This window comes from Camponotus vicinus, unplaced genomic scaffold, assembly GCF_025532165.1.
Source record: "Camponotus vicinus isolate PSW18456_S1 unplaced genomic scaffold, iyCamVici1.0 SCAF_14, whole genome shotgun sequence".
In the NCBI taxonomy this organism is placed as follows: Eukaryota; Metazoa; Arthropoda; class Insecta; order Hymenoptera; family Formicidae; genus Camponotus; species Camponotus vicinus.
Window position 1 is genome coordinate 14,732,701 of NW_028141950.1, and position 18,337 is coordinate 14,751,037.

The following is an 18,337-nucleotide window of genomic DNA, read 5'->3' on the forward strand; positions in this document are numbered from 1 at the left end:
GTTACATTCCCCTTATCGGCTTTTGTGACAATGATGTCAGGATGGTCGGAAAGGAATTTTTTTGTAATTTTAGTTAAGGATAGCAAACGAGAGTCCAGATCTGAAAAATGAGGAGGGGATAATAGACACTTATTAAGAGTCTGGATTGACAAACATCTAATATTGTTAGCCGTTTCCCGATCTAAACTGGAGATATTATGTTCAATATTTTTAATGAAATCGATAAGGGGAGCCGATAAGGGGAATGTAACTGTTTCTCTTGATAAGACCGAATATTTTGACAAGATGCATGACCTCCTATCAGACCGGAACACGTACATGGTAGTGAACCGCGACCCGACGAATAGAGTCATCTCCCAGTTGAGGGAGTTGTTACAGCGTTGGCGTAAAAATGATTACATCTCTAACGGTACTTATAGAGCGCTATTGAGTACAGATGGGATCTTACCGCGTGCCTACGGACTGCCAAAGATCCATAAGAAAGATTGCCCGTTACGTATCATCATCTCTTGTATTAATAGCCCTCTTTATTCGCTAGCGTCTTTCCTTCACAACATGTTAGACAAAAATTTACCTAATCCGAATAGCCATATTGCGAATAGCTTTGAATTGATTAAAAGACTTAACAATGTGTTCTTAGATGATTGGTACGATTTGGTCTCATTGGATGTGGAGAGTCTTTTCACTAATGTTCCATTAGATTTGGTTATTGGAGGAATTGCTAAAAGATGGCATTTAATTAAAAACAACATCAGCATTCCTTATAAAGAATTTTTGATTGCTTTAAATCTTATTATGGACTCCACCTACTTCCAATTTGACAATGTCATATATAAACAGATTTTTGGCACTCCCATGGGATCTCCTCTCTCCCCGATCTTAGCGAATATTATTATGTCTGATTTGGAAGACAGAGCAATTTCGTCTCTTCCTGTTTCCCTTCCCTTTTATGTTCGCTACGTTGATGATATTGTTCTTGCTGCTCCTAAACAATACATCCAACATATTTTCCAGGTTTTTAATTCGCTTCACAATAGACTACGGTTTACCATTGAATATTCAAACAACAACAGTATAAATTTCCTGGACACAACTATCATAATCAACAATAACTATATTGAATTTAATTGGTATAGGAAACCGACTTTTTCAGGAAGATTTCTATCATTTTTCTCACACCATCCTTTGTCACATAAAAAAGGAGTTATCATTGGATTGACTGATAGAATTTTTAAACTGTCACATCCACGGTTTCATAATGAGAATTTTTCTTTTATTATTTCGACTCTATTAGGCAATGGTTATCCTATTAAATTTATTTTTCACACTATTTCTCAAAGATTAAAGTTTTTAATCTCTGACGTGAACAATAACGAAACTGCTCTCACTCAATCCTCCTCCTCTCTTATTCCTTTCTTCACCATTCCTTTTTCCTCAAGTTTTCCAAGAGGTTTTGTTTCCAACATCAAGAGTTATGCGAACAGAAGATTGGCATATACAGTCAATAACAAATTAAAATCCCTTATTAGACTGTACAAGGATCCGGTATCTAAATTCCACCACGCGAATGTCATTTATAAAATTAGTTGTTTAGACTGTGATGCTTCATATGTGGGGCAAACTAAAAGGAGGTTACTGACCAGAATTAAAGAACATCGTTCTGATATTAATAAATCTTCTGGTTCTCTCTCAGTTGTGTCTCTTCATAGATTGAACGGACATGAGTTTGATTGGGAGAATGTTTCCATTTTGGAGGAGGAACCTAGATATAAAAAGAGGCTAATTGCTGAGATGTTACATATCTCTGGTCAGAACCATGGCCTTAACATTCAGAGCGATACCGAATTCTTGGATAAGATGTATTTGCCCATTATAAAAAAATGTTCGCAATAATTATTTGAAATTTTTCCTTCGTTCTGTCTTCTTTCATTCTGTGACGTTTTGTTCCTCTCCTTCCTTTCCCTTCTCTCTCTCTCCCCCTTCCCTCCCCCCCCTCTTTTTGATGTTTCGCGTTCTGTGCTATATGTGATCCCCATGTGCCTCAGTTCGACTCTGTTGATTGGAACGTTAAGTTGTGCTTAACTTGCTCTCCCTTTGTGTTCGATTTTTTGATTTGAGATCACTTTCAAATTTAGAGACCGGTATGTGATTTTATTATATTAACTTTACTCTTGCTTTATATGAATGTTTCTCTTAAGTAGTTTCCGGATTGTTTGTTAAATTATTGCTCTGTCTTGTTTTTCTTTTTTAGAGTGTCAGATTTTTAAGCTTTTACTCGCACATATTTGGACCATCAAGTTTCCAACTGGTCATCGATTTATGCATCTTTGACTGTTTTTTCTTTTGGAAATGGTCATGGACCTGTATGTGGGTTTTTCTTCCGGTTTTTTTGGAGAGGATCATCTCGTTTTTAACGGTATACTGGTGGTATGCGGTACGAGCTTTCGGGTTTTCTGTGGCGATACGTTAGTGCGATGCGTTCTTTCCTTTTTTGTGATTGACGGTTTAAATTTTCCGTTATTGTACATATATTTGCTTCCGATTTTTTGACTTTGCGTTGTTCCGAAACTTATTTACATTTCTCCTATGACCGTTAATTTTAATTTTATCTTAATGTTTATTATTCTCTTTGTTAGTCGACATTGAAAAGGATCCGAATTGGATTGAAACGCGGCGTTTGTCATGTTCAAATTAAATAAACATTTTCATATGGTTATTTTATTGTAATAACCGTTTTATTATTTTTTGCATATTTCCACCATTGCGGTGGTCCTTGTAGCCTTTTAACTAATTTTTTATTGATTTTATCTAACGGACCTTTATTTCATTATAATAATTTTGATATTACTCAGGCGAATTATGAGTGCTCCACAACTTAATTTTTTTAATTTTTTTAATTTTATCGATCGATGTTTCGGAGGCGATGTGAAGCAATGTTTTAAGAATTGGATTGGTTTCAACAAAAGAATTATAGCTACTAAATGTAAAATTTTTTTCTTGAGGGAATGCAAAAGAGTCAACTTGGTTCCGCAACATTTATTTAAATTTACCGATAACGTGATTTCATTTTTTGATGACAATTCAACTTCTCTATACAAAAACTTTGTGCGTGGTTCTATTAGGCGGTTGTTACAGATTGAAATTTATGACGCGTTCAGATTGTTACGATTTCTACAACATAATGTACTGCGATGCTCTAGGATTCTGTTTGGACGGGTCCCGGTTCGTATTCTTAATGAATTTATCAGGAGACAACGTTCCTCTCTTAATCATTTTAATATTGTGGAAAATAAGAGAATCAATAACAAACTAAAATGGATCGCTAAAAAACAGCCGGATTTCCTTCGTCCTAACGTACCTCTTATCAAATATTTTTGTTCCGTCCCCCCCCATCCTCCCATGAATCCTTACAAGCGAAAGTTAAGATCTTTTACAGGTTCTTGCCCTCATGAACAGCACCCCCTTCCCACATTTTCCTTCTCACCCACTCCTCAACCTCCCTCTCATACTCCTTTTAATGTACATATTAATCCCAAGAATTTTCACATGAAAGATAATTTATCCCTTGTTAATTCGGTTAATAACAATTGGTTTGTAAATTTGTCCAAGACCGATATTCCTCAGGAAGTTCAATCCCTCTTACAATTGGGAGAGAAATTTTGTTTGCGTTCCCTTCCTAATTCGCAACATTTTGTATTCGATTTCATTAAAAATATTGAACATAATATCTCCAGTTTAGATCGGGAAACGGCTAACAATATTAGATGTTTGTCAATCCAGACTCTTAATAAGTGTCTATTATCCCCTCCTCATTTTTCAGATCTGGACTCTCGTTTGCTATCCTTAACTAAAATTACAAAAAAATTCCTTTCCGACCATCCTGACATCATTGTCACAAAAGCCGATAAGGGGAATGTAACTGTTTCTCTTGATAAGACCGAATATTTTGACAAGATGCATGACCTCCTATCAGACCGGAACACGTACATGGTAGTGAACCGCGACCCGACGAATAGAGTCATCTCCCAGTTGAGGGAGTTGTTACAGCGTTGGCGTAAAAATGATTACATCTCTAACGGTACTTATAGAGCGCTATTGAGTACAGATGGGATCTTACCGCGTGCCTACGGACTGCCAAAGATCCATAAGAAAGATTGCCCGTTACGTATCATCATCTCTTGTATTAATAGCCCTCTTTATTCGCTAGCGTCTTTCCTTCACAACATGTTAGACAAAAATTTACCTAATCCGAATAGCCATATTGCGAATAGCTTTGAATTGATTAAAAGACTTAACAATGTGTTCTTAGATGATTGGTACGATTTGGTCTCATTGGATGTGGAGAGTCTTTTCACTAATGTTCCATTAGATTTGGTTATTGGAGGAATTGCTAAAAGATGGCATTTAATTAAAAACAACATCAGCATTCCTTATAAAGAATTTTTGATTGCTTTAAATCTTATTATGGACTCCACCTACTTCCAATTTGACAATGTCATATATAAACAGATTTTTGGCACTCCCATGGGATCTCCTCTCTCCCCGATCTTAGCGAATATTATTATGTCTGATTTGGAAGACAGAGCAATTTCGTCTCTTCCTGTTTCCCTTCCCTTTTATGTTCGCTACGTTGATGATATTGTTCTTGCTGCTCCTAAACAATACATCCAACATATTTTCCAGGTTTTTAATTCGCTTCACAATAGACTACGGTTTACCATTGAATATTCAAACAACAACAGTATAAATTTCCTGGACACAACTATCATAATCAACAATAACTATATTGAATTTAATTGGTATAGGAAACCGACTTTTTCAGGAAGATTTCTATCATTTTTCTCACACCATCCTTTGTCACATAAAAAAGGAGTTATCATTGGATTGACTGATAGAATTTTTAAACTGTCACATCCACGGTTTCATAATGAGAATTTTTCTTTTATTATTTCGACTCTATTAGGCAATGGTTATCCTATTAAATTTATTTTTCACACTATTTCTCAAAGATTAAAGTTTTTAATCTCTGACGTGAACAATAACGAAACTGCTCTCACTCAATCCTCCTCCTCTCTTATTCCTTTCTTCACCATTCCTTTTTCCTCAAGTTTTCCAAGAGGTTTTGTTTCCAACATCAAGAGTTATGCGAACAGAAGATTGGCATATACAGTCAATAACAAATTAAAATCCCTTATTAGACTGTACAAGGATCCGGTATCTAAATTCCACCACGCGAATGTCATTTATAAAATTAGTTGTTTAGACTGTGATGCTTCATATGTGGGGCAAACTAAAAGGAGGTTACTGACCAGAATTAAAGAACATCGTTCTGATATTAATAAATCTTCTGGTTCTCTCTCAGTTGTGTCTCTTCATAGATTGAACGGACATGAGTTTGATTGGGAGAATGTTTCCATTTTGGAGGAGGAACCTAGATATAAAAAGAGGCTAATTGCTGAGATGTTACATATCTCTGGTCAGAACCATGGCCTTAACATTCAGAGCGATACCGAATTCTTGGATAAGATGTATTTGCCCATTATAAAAAAATGTTCGCAATAATTATTTGAAATTTTTCCTTCGTTCTGTCTTCTTTCATTCTGTGACGTTTTGTTCCTCTCCTTCCTTTCCCTTCTCTCTCTCTCCCCCTTCCCTCCCCCCCCCTCTTTTTGATGTTTCGCGTTCTGTGCTATATGTGATCCCCATGTGCCTCAGTTCGACTCTGTTGATTGGAACGTTAAGTTGTGCTTAACTTGCTCTCCCTTTGTGTTCGATTTTTTGATTTGAGATCACTTTCAAATTTAGAGACCGGTATGTGATTTTATTATATTAACTTTACTCTTGCTTTATATGAATGTTTCTCTTAAGTAGTTTCCGGATTGTTTGTTAAATTATTGCTCTGTCTTGTTTTTCTTTTTTAGAGTGTCAGATTTTTAAGCTTTTACTCGCACATATTTGGACCATCAAGTTTCCAACTGGTCATCGATTTATGCATCTTTGACTGTTTTTTCTTTTGGAAATGGTCATGGACCTGTATGTGGGTTTTTCTTCCGGTTTTTTTGGAGAGGATCATCTCGTTTTTAACGGTATACTGGTGGTATGCGGTACGAGCTTTCGGGTTTTCTGTGGCGATACGTTAGTGCGATGCGTTCTTTCCTTTTTTGTGATTGACGGTTTAAATTTTCCGTTATTGTACATATATTTGCTTCCGATTTTTTGACTTTGCGTTGTTCCGAAACTTATTTACATTTCTCCTATGACCGTTAATTTTAATTTTATCTTAATGTTTATTATTCTCTTTGTTAGTCGACATTGAAAAGGATCCGAATTGGATTGAAACGCGGCGTTTGTCATGTTCAAATTAAATAAACATTTTCATATGGTTATTTTATTGTAATAACCGTTTTATTATTTTTTGCATATTTCCACCATTGCGTTGGTCCTTGTAGCCTTTTAACTAATTTTTTATTGTTTTTAGTAAAACATTCGAAGAAATGATTAGTAATTTAAGGAAAGTCTTTCTTCAGTTTCGTTCTTCCAACTTAAAATTAAATCCAAAAAAATGTTCTCTTTTTAGTAAAAAAGTCAATTATTTGGGTCATGTCATTTCCGAGCAGGGAATCTCTACGGACCCGGAGAAAATTAGCGCGGTAAAGGATTGGCCAGTTCCTCAAAATAAAAAACAAATTCGAAGTTTTCTGGGATTTTGTTCCTACTATAGGAAATTTGTTAAAAATTTTTCGTTAGTAACTAAACCCTTATTTGATCTGACTGGGGATCGAATTAAGTTTAATTGGACGCAGGAATGTCAAGAGGCTTTTGACGAATTAAAGGAAAGATTAGTTTCTTCGACAATTTTATCTTTCCCAAACGAGTTTAAAGAATTTATTTTAGATACTGACGCTTCGAATCATGGGATAGGAGCAGTTTTGTCGCAGACTCAAGGTGATTCTGAAAAAGTGATTGCCTATTACAGTCGGATTTTGACTAAGGCAGAGAGGAATTATTGTGTTACGCGTAGGGAACTTTTGGCCATTGTAGACTCTGTTAAATCTTTTCATCATTATTTGTATGGAAGGAAATTTTTGATTCGCACGGATCATATTTCTCTTCGTTGGCTTTTATCTTTCAAAGATTTGGAGGGCCAATTAGCTCGTTGGATGGAGAGACTTCAACAATACGAATTTGAAGTGATTCATCGTAAAGGGCGTTTACACTTGAATGCCGATGGATTATCGAGGCGACCTTGTGCGGAAAGTCGATGCAATTATTGCAACAAAATAGAATTTAGGGGAAAATTATTGGCACGAATAACTTTTTCAGAGGATAATCCCATGGATTGGAGGAAACATCAATTAGAGGATTCGGTTGTTTCGTTTTTCTTGCTAGCAAAGGAAGAAATTAGGCATCTTCTTCGACAGGAGATTTTTGCTCTAGGAAATTCGGCGAGGATATATTGGTCCTATTGGGATTCCTTATTTGTTAAGGATGGGGTTCTTTTTAAGAGATGGGAATCTCCGAATTTAAAGAAGATTATTTTTCAGATTGTTGTTCCGAGGAAATGTATAGCCCAGATTTTGGAATTGGCTCATGATGTAGCTTCTGGTGGACATTTTGGTGTAAATAAGACTTTGGATAAAATTCGGAAACGATTTTATTGGGCTACCTGTAAAAAGGATGTTGAGGATTGGTGTCGTTCTTGCGACCTATGTATTGCTAAGAAAGGCCCTTCTGGAAAGGGAAAATCTCCTTTACAAGTCTTCAATTCGGGGGCTCCGTTTGAGAGAATTCAGATGGATATTCTTGGTCCTCTTTCCCGTTCTTCAAAGGGAAACCGGTATTTATTGGTAGTTATAGATTGTTTCTCTACATGGGTTGAAGCTCTGCCGCTCAAAAGTATTAGAGCTAAAGTTGTAGCGGAAGTTTTTGTAGAGCAAATAGTTTCTCGTTTCGGAATTCCTTTGGAAGTTCATACCGATCAGGGGAGGAATTTTGAATCGGGACTTTTCCGGGAGACTCTATCCTTATTGGGGATCAAGAAAACTAGAACTACTACTTTACATCCTCAATCGGATGGGCAGGTTGAAAGACATCATCGAACAATCTTAAAATATTTGGCCAAGTTTGTTTCTTTGAATCAGAGAGATTGGGATAAATGGGTCGCCTTGTATCTTTTAGCTTATCGATCTTCGAGGCATGAGGCCACAGGATATTCCCCTGCAGAATTATATTTCGGGAAAGATCTAAGGTTGCCTTTAGATTTAATTAGAGGTGTTCCTCCAGGGAACGAAAGAGTTAATTCTTTTGGAAGTTTCGTACAGGAACTTAGACACAAATTAGAGGGAATCCATGAAAATGTAAGGCAAAGTTTAAATGTTCATTCCCTTCGAGCCAAGGCTCGTTATGATGAAAAGGCTAGACAGTTGCATTTTAAGGGAGGTCAGGAGGTTTGGTTTTTTAATCCACGAAGAATTAAAGGTAGGACTCCTAAGTTACAAAAAGATTGGGAGGGTCCTTATAGGGTAATCACGAAGCTTAGTGATGTTGTTTTCAGGATACAGAAATCTAACAAACATTGAATATAAGGTTGTTCATGCAGATAGATTGGCTCCGTATTTTAGAAGAAAGATTTTTAATTAGGAACTTGGAACCCGAGAATTTTCTTTTGTGATTTTGATGTTCGTTTGATTGTTTTCTTTTTCAGAAATATTTGTGTCATGAATGGCCTTTAAGGAAGAGGACATCCGGACCATGAAAAGTACTTCTTTGTCTCAGAAGTCTGCTTCGCCCGCGGTTTTTTTGAGCCGTGGTTTTCCCGCGGGCCGGAGGGCGAATGCCGAGGCAGGAATTGGGGGAGTCCCCTGTGGACGATGGGTCCACGGCAATTACCCCCCCCCCCCTCTATCCCGGGGAGAGACGATTATTCGAATGAGGACGTCGGCATCTTTGGAATTGTGCAGTTGTTGGAGAGCAAAATTGACGGCGCTCGGTAACTTGTGGCAGTAGCTCAGGGTAGAGCAAGAGACCGTCTAGTTCCCTGGTGGGATTTGGCTGTATCCTGAGGAAGTTGATTGGGACCAAGTACAGCGGCGCTCGATAATCTGTGGCAGCAGCTCAGGGTAGAGCAGGAAGTCGTTGGGGCACCCTGGAGTCTACATTTGGATAGCGGTCAATCCATTATTAGTCGATTGTCGGGACAATTTTTTGGAACGGAGGGGGAAGTGTTACGTCCCTGCTTCGTGTTCCGGTGCCGCGTCGTACGTCCGCTCGTTGCGGCAAAAGAGAAGATCGTCTCTGGGATATTGTGGATTCAGATGTCAAACGAAGTCCGGAGTCAGCTGTCAAGCTAGACGGACGCGTTCCCGCTTACGAGCGATAATTGTGTCACCGTTCCGTTGTATAATTAATCTGTTGCTCGAGTGCGTTCCTATTAAAGTTCCTTGTTATCCCTGAAAGTGTCTATTTATTTCGCGCGTCTCGTGAGCGGCCGATTTCCTTTACGCGCGTCTTCGATATTAATCGAAGTCCTCGCCGCGGACGTAACAATATTATCGGCAAGTTAATTACAATTTTCTTCTAAAATGACATATATGTCATATGTTATATCGTAATATATGTTAATGTAATAAATGTTATATCGTAGTTATATCTCATATAGCGAAGGACTAATTTAATTTAATTAAATTAATAATAAAGTAAATGATAAAAGTAAATGTAACTGTAAAACTGGAGATGTAATTTATTTAGAATTAAATTCTTGCTTTATGCTTCAAATAGGCAGTACATGAATAATTTCCCATTTATCATATTAATTCGAATCGGTTTAATATTCTGAATTTTATCTGCTTGTATCAGATATCAGAAATTAAAGTGATAGAAATTAAAATGATAATTACTATATTTTTAGTCTTTTATTCATATTCGCGACTTTATATATATTTCTGACAGAAATTAGATTACGAGAAAGTACAGCTCACGTAGCGGTAAGTGAAGGAACTATCGAATCATGCAAACTCTGTTCCGTTTCTGCCGTCAATCTGCTATCAGCGATTGTGTGTGCAGATTCTGCTCGATTTTTGTTATCAATTTGCTATCAAATTGCGCCTCACAGATCCTGTTAAATTTCTGCTATCAATTTGCCGTCAGTTATATCTGCTGGCTTTACTCGATTTCTGTCAATAATTTGACATCAAATTTCATTGCGCAGATCCTGCTCGGTTTCTGCCGACAATCTGTTGTCAAATTGCGTCGCACAGATCTTGTTCAATTTCTGCCAACAATCTGCCGTCAGTTATATCAGCAGGCTCTACTCGATATCTGCCGAGAATTTGATATCAAATTTTATTGCGCAGATCCTGCTCGGTTTCTGCAACCAATCTGATATCAAACTGTGTTGCGCAGATCTTGCTCGATTTCTGCCACCAATCTGCTATGATAATTTTAAACAAATCCTGTTCAGTTTCTGCTATCAAATTATGTCAGCAGGTTTTGTAACATTTCTGCTGACATTCTGTTATCATTATTTGATATAACAAATTTTTTATACAATCTGCAATCTTACTGTCGACAAAAATTTGTAGCAGAAATTGACAAAAACTGTTTGAACAGACTTTGCTGACTGGGTAACCTATATACAATTCTTATTAGTTTTTTTCAATGAACTAAGCTATTTAAAAAAATATATGTATTACATATATAAGTTATCTTGTATATGCAATACTCTAAAAAATGTATAGGCACTTCTTTATACAAGCTTCTTTATAAACAAACTCTTCTTGCAATATTTAAATTAAATTAATAAATTTGAATCTATCCACATTAGTACATTATTATGATATATATAAGATAAAGTTTAATACATGAATTTTTATAAATAACATATTGTAATGATTTAAGAATATACGTACTAACGTAAATAAAATTCAACATTATTAATCTAATTTAAATATTGCAGGAAGAGTTTACTTATAAAAAAGCTTATATAAAGGAATAGCTATACATTTCCTGGATAACAAGCTTGTTGTACAAGCTTCTTTATAAGCAAACTCTTCCTGCAATATTTAAATTAGATTAGTAATGTTGAATGCTATTCGCATTAGTACATATACTCTTAAATCATTACTACGCATATAAGATAACGTAGAACATATAATGCATATTTACAAATAACTGGAGTTGTTGAAAAAAATAGCAAGAATTGGGAAATATTTATGAAATATTATTTGTTTTGTTCTAATTTAAATATTGCAAGAAGAGTTTGCTTATAAAAAACTTATATAAAGGAATAGCTTTACATTTCCTGGATAACAAGCTTGTTGTACAAGCTTCTTTATAAGCAAACTCTTCCTGCGATATTTAAATTAGATTAGTAATATTGAATTGCTATTCGCATTAGTACATATACTCTTAAATCATTACTACGCATATAAGATAACGTAGAACATATAATGCATATTTACAAATAACTTGAATTTTTGAAAAAAATAGCAAGAATTAGGAAATATTTATGAAATATTATTTGTTTTGTTAATAAAAATTTAGTGAATATACAATTTAATATACATATATATAATTCTTATTATTTTTTCAATGAACCAATTGTATTATATTGTATGTATTATTATACGATCCATGTATTATCTTGCATATGTATTAATGTTTTATTAAGAGCACATACAATAATGCAGAGAGGATTTAAAATTATTAGTGTAATTTAACTACAAACAAAAATAATATAATTTATATTATATTATTTTACATATTTACATATATGTGTACATATGTATATGTAATGTATATATATTATATATGTATATGTATATATATGTACATACATATAATTACAATATAGCTTATATATTTTATACATATTGTAAATATAATTGTAAATATAAATATGTACTAGTGGTATGACCTTTTCGCGATCAAAGTTTTTCATACTTTCTTTTAAAAAAGAACATTATTTATACACATATTTATATACATACCTTCTCTATTCGACTTTTCTTCTTTTTCTCTTTCTCCTTTTTCTATCCTCTTCACGAGATTCTTTTTACTTCTTTCTTAACACACTATGTAGCACGAAAGAGCAAAGTAACAAATAGGTTATGGATGACGAGGCGCTCGAGCGCTACGCTACTTACCACGAATATATCGCAACGCGCCAGCATCCAATCAGCGTCGCAGAAAAGGAGGCTTCAACGCTTCGATATATTCGAGTAATCGACTTAACATATACTCTTTAAGAATGGATTTGCATCATTAGCGTATATATACGCGCATTTTTCCTGGTCACTATCACCGGAGCATATATATACGTGCAATTGTTTTCGTCATTTTTACCAAAGCGCATTGTTTTCTTAGAGGACATTATGAGTTGGCGTGAATGGTTTAGAGTTATTTGTACCGAATAAAGTAGTATAATATAGTACAAAGTAACTATAACTATTAAAGATAGAGCGTTCAATGTCTTCAAATAAAAGTTAGCAGAAATATGTAATTTCCAATTAACAATTACATATTTTTTCTCAAAAACAACTGTGTGTTTTCTTTACACCAATCGATTCCTCTCATTATTTTGTACATAAAAGTATTAAAGTAAGATAATCGAAAAATGAATATCTTGCTAGATATTTTATGGTTTATGCAAAATTAAGAAATGATTTCAAGCCTCATAACTCGGAAAGTACTTAATGAAAACTAACTTAATTATAGTGTTTTGGAAAGCCCTCGAGATAAGATACAGAAATATGCAATAAAAAATATAGTGTTCCATTTAAGAAATTGAAGGTGACCTTCATGTGACCTTCAAATAACTCTTCAAGGTCAAACCAATGGTTACCCTCTTATGGCCCCCTCGAAACCATACAACTTTTGTCTGAAACATTTTTGTCTTAAACTTATGGATTTGGAGATATTTCAGTGCGTAGATTAAAATGGCCTACCCTGTATATACAGGGTGGACCATTTTAACCTTTAATAAAGAATAACTCGAAAACCAAGCCCGGGAGAGAAAAATGTTTCAGACAAAAGTTGTGTGGTTTCGAGGGGGCCATAAGATGGTATCATTAGTTTGACCTTGAAGAGTTATTTGAAGGTCACATGAAGGTCACCTTCAATTTCTTAAATGGAACCTACTATTTGTCATTGCATATTCTTGTAGCTTATCTCGAGAGCTTTCCAAAACACTATAATTAAATACCTTTTCGTTAAGTATTTTTTGAGTTATGAGGCTTGAAATAATTTCTTAATTTTACATAAACCGTAAAATATCTTGTAAAATATTCATTTTTCGATTATCTTACCTTAATACTTTTACGTACAAAATAATGAGGGGAATCAACTGGTGTAAAGAAAACACATAGTTGTTTTGAAGAAAAAATATGTAATTTGCAATTAACAATTCCATATTTTTTCTTAAAAACAACTATGTGTTTTCTTTACACCAATTGATTCCTCTCATTATTTTGTACATAAAAGTATTAAGGTAAGATAATCGAAAAATGAATATTTTACAAGACATTTTACGGTTTATGTAAAATTAAGAAATTATTTCAAGCCTCATAACTCAAAAAGTACTTAACGAAAAGGTACTTAATTATAGTGTTTTGGAAAGCTCTCGAGATAAGCTACAAGAATATGCAATGACAAATAGTAGGTTCCATTTAAGAAATTGAAGGTGACCTTCATGTGACCTTCAAATAACTCTTCAAGGTCAAACCAATGATACCATCTTATGGCCCCCTCGAAACCAAACAACTTTTGTCTGAAATATTTTTCTCTCCCGGGCTTGGTTTTCGAGTTATTCTCCATTAAAGGTTAAAATGGTCCACCCTGTATATATATATTGTTGCGCCTGCGGGCGACGACTTCGCGATATATATCGAACCCGCGCGTACTAAAGAACGGCCGTCGCGTTAAATGACGAGACACTTTTAAAGGGGAACAAAGAACTTTAATCAGGAACACAGAACACACTCGAACAACAGATTAACACAACAGATTTTATAATACAATTATCGCACGTAAGCGAGAACGCGTCCGTATAGCTTGACAGCTATTTTCCGACTCGACTGTCATTCGTCTTGTCAACGCGCTCGAAGACGATCTTCTGCCGAACGTCACGGGTGACCAAATAATCCGCAGGGAAGGAACATGGGGTCGCAACACTGCCCCCCGTCTTCTAAGATTGTCGTCCCGACAATCCCAAAATGCCATTGCAGGATCTCGAGTCTTCTTGTTCTAATTCGGCTCCTGCCAAAAGTACTGAACGACTCTGTAGAACCATGTAGCCAGTATGTCGATTTCCGGAGAGTCAGCCGTCCTGCCTTCCTGCCCTAGCCTGAGCTGCTGCTGCAGGGTACCGAGCGATACGCTCTAATCTCCATCGACGTTTCAAATTTACATCTTCCAATTCCCTCGGCTGGTGTCCCGTATTCTTCGGATATGAGGGGGATAGTCACCGTGGACCCATCGTCCAACAAGGACTCTTCAAATCCACGCCTCGGCATTTGCCCTTCGTCTCGCGGGAAAACCACGGCTCAAAAACCGCGGGCGAGGCAGTCTTCAATTGTGACTTCTAACTTCCGTTTTTAATCTGGCCAGATCGCTCCGACGCAACTCTGAAGCAACTCAGCATTTCTCTCCCTTAAATAAATAAAAAAACACCAAACGAGTAACCAGAAACAAAACTTATCCATTAATTGGGTTTCGAATTCCATTGTGTACTAATCGGGTCCCGGATGTGTAATAATATTTCCCTAAAAGAAGTCTACTCTCGTCTTTCAAAATGAGAAGCTAACCTGTCCAAATGAACAATTTTATTTCTATGTCTATTAGATTTCCTAATACAATATACAACATCGTTTAATTTTTTTACGACCTCGTAGGGTCCTTCCCAATTGCTTTGTAATTTAGAAGTTTTTCCTTTAGCTCTTCGAGGATTGAACAACCATACCTTCTGACCGGGCTCGAAACATATTCGACGGGCTTTGCGGTCATACAAAGCTTTCGCTCTTGAAGATTTCATGTTCAATCGTTGCCTGACCTCGCTATGGATTTCATTTAACTTTAGTTTCAATCTCGAAACATAGTTTTCTTCTGAAGAATTTACCCCATTCCCAGGAGGATTACCGCGAAGAAGATCTAGAGGTAGTTTTAAATCTCTACCTAAACATAACTCAGCTGGAGTTATTCCCGTGGTCTCATGTTTGGCAAACCTATACGCCAGAAGACTCATTCCTATCCAACGATCCCAATCACGTTGGTTATCGGAAACAAATTTAGCCAAATATTCTGTTAATGTCCGATGTTGTCGCTCCACCATCCCGTTAGATTGCGGATGAAACGAAGTAGTTCGAGTTTTTTTAATTCCTAGTAAATGAGACAACTCATGGAAAACTCGCGAATCAAAATTTCTCCCCTGATCAGTATGCAACTCCGAGGGGACACCAAATCTTGAAATCACTTGGTTCACAAAGATCTCTGCGACAGTGCTTGCTCTTATATTCCTTAATGGAAATGCTTCCACCCATTTAGTAAAGCAGTCGCACACAACCAATAAGTATCTGTTCCCAGCTGAAGACGTAGGAAACGGACCTAGGATATCCATCTGCACCCTTTCAAATGGAGCTCCGACATTGTAAATTTGCATACTAGACTTTCCCTTATTAGAGGGACCCTTTTTAGCTATACAAGTTCTACACGACCTACACCAATCCTCAACGTCTTGTTTACAAGTTGCCCAATAAAATCGTTTTCGAATTTTCCCGAGGGTTTTATTTACTCCAAAGTGCCCTCCAGAAGGAGAGTCGTGAGCCTCCTTCAAGATCTGTGAAACTCTTTTTTGCGGGACTATTGTTTGGAAAATGCAAGTCTTTAAATTTGGAGATTCCCACCTTCTATGAAGAACTCCGTCCCTAAGTACGAGAATCCCATTGTGACCAATAGAGTTTACTAGGTGCCCCTTCGGAAACAATCTCTTGCCAAAGAGGACGTCGGTCCTCCTCCTTTCCGCGAAGAATCTTATCTATCGTCGGATCTTCCAACTGATCCTCTCTCCAATTTTCCCAACTGCCCCCTCCTAGGATTATTCTTCCGACCAACTCCTCTTCCCTAGAATCCAACTTGCTGCAATATCTACAACCACCCTCCTCACAAGGCCGCCTAGATAACCCGTCAGCATTTCCATGCAACTTCTCTTTCCGATGAATTATTTCAAAATCGTACTGTTGAATACGCTCCATCCAACGGGCTAATTGACCTTCCAGATTCTTAAACGATAATAACCAACGCAAGGAAATATGATCAGTCCTGATCGTAAACTTATTTCCGTAAAAGTAATGATGGAAACTTCTCAAAGATTCCACCACAGCAAGCAACTCCCGACGCGTAACACAATAATTCCTTTCCGTCTTGCTGAGAATACGATTAAAATAAGCAATGACTTTTTCCACACTATCTTGAACTTGAGATAATACAGCACCGATCCCATGATTTGAAGCATCGGTGTCGAGGATAAATCGCCCCTCATCCTTGGGAAAAGATAAAATTGGAGAAGACATCAAACGTTTTTTCAATTCTCTAAAAGCGGCGTCACATTGCTCTGTCCAAACAAATTTCCTAACATTCTCGGTTAATGAGAATAAGGGTTTTGCTATCAGAGAAAATCCCTTGACAAATTTTCTATAATAAGAATAGAATCCCAGGAAGCTACGGACTTGCTTTTTGGTGCGAGGAATTGGCCAATCCTTAATAGAAGAAATCTTTTCAGGATCCGTTGTAATCCCCCTTTCGAAAATCACATGACCTAAATATTTTATCTCTCTCCTGAAGAAAAAACACTTCTTCGGATTCAATTTTAAATTAGCCATGCGTAATCGCAAGACTTGTCTAAGACGACCCAACATTTCTTCAAAACTGCCACTGAAAATGATAACATTGTCTAGATATACTAGACATATTTTAAATAATAACTGCTGTAATACCTTCTCCATTAAACGTTCAAAAGTGGCAGGAGCGTTACATAAGCCGAAAGGCATAACGGTAAATTGCCAGAACCCGTTTCCAATAGAGAATGCCGATTTTTCTTTATCCTCTGGACGAATCTTAACTTGCCAATATCCACTTTTTAAATCCAGGGAAGAGAACCAAGAGTTTCCGGATAATTGATCAAGCATATCGTCTATTCGTGATATTGGATATGAATCCTTTGAAGTCACCGAATTTAACTTTCGATAGTCCACGCAAAACCTAATGGAGCCGTCCTTCTTCTTAACCATAACCACAGGAGAAACCCATGGACTTTGAGACTCCTCGATAACCTTTTGACGCTTCATTTCCTCAAGAATCTGTTCGACTTCCATTCTCATCTTCAGAGGGATACGACGGGGAGCCTGTTTAATAGGATTAGAATTATTTACATTAATGGTGTGCTCGACTACATTACAATTCCCAGCTACTATTCCTTCAGAGAAGATATCCTGAAATTCAGCTAAGAACTGGGCGAAAAGATCTTTCTGCTCCTCCGTTAAATCTTTCCCTTTGAAAATCTCTCTTAAAAACTGAGGGACTTCATCGAAGCAACTCCTTATACGCGAACATACAAATTGCTCCTGCTCGCCGAAATCAACTTTTCCAAAGATTAACTCGAAAACATCTTCCTTATTTATTGCTGAAAAGAAATGAGCTCCCAACAAACAATCCTCAATCATATCAGTAACAAAAACAGGATGTTCTACTAAATACTTCCCTATCTCTATTAACACGACCATTTTACATTCAACGGAGACTTCCTCTCTGGTCGGATACCTCAGTCGATCAGAATGATCAAGAGGGATTTGCCTTTTCGGCTTTCTAATCAAATTCCGTCTAACTAACGAGACATCCGAGCCCGAATCGATCTTAAAAACACAATTCTGCCCATCAACGAAACCCTTAAAATAAAATAATTTTCTATGTCTAGACAAATTATTACAATTATTAACATATTTTTCGTCTGGGGCTCTCCGCACGCTCGTCGAACTTGCCCCAGTAAGTTCGACTAAACTTAGTTTACCCCAGTACCCTTTTTAAGAGACGGACACTCCGCCCGAAAATGGCTCGTGTTACCATACTGCCAACACTCCTGAGCAGACTGAAACCCCTGATTATTCCCTTTGCTATTAAAATTCTTATTATTCTTATTTTTATCCGTTTTATTAAAATTTTTCCCGTTAAAGTTTTTAAAGTTTCTCTCCTTGTCTGTCCCTTTAAAATTTCCAAAATTTCTATTGCGTCCCTCAAAATCGTTACGTTTTTCAAAATTATTCTCTTGAATAGTCTTAACCGCCATCGCCCT

The 18,337-nt window shown here is 36.5% G+C and overlaps 1 long non-coding RNA gene and 1 pseudogene across 2 annotated transcripts in view; one reads left to right on the plus strand and one right to left on the minus strand.

The window, feature by feature from the left end:
* Positions 1 to 18,337, minus strand: part of LOC145965791 (uncharacterized) — a 113,232-nt pseudogene that overhangs the window by 8,239 nt on the left and 86,656 nt on the right. The gene's annotated exons all lie outside the window — the stretch shown is intronic.
* LOC145965794 (uncharacterized) lies at positions 1,634 to 2,716 on the plus strand. The gene is made up of 2 exons (XR_014436820.1): positions 1,634 to 2,141; positions 2,252 to 2,716. It is a non-coding gene; the product is annotated as an uncharacterized LOC145965794 (long non-coding RNA).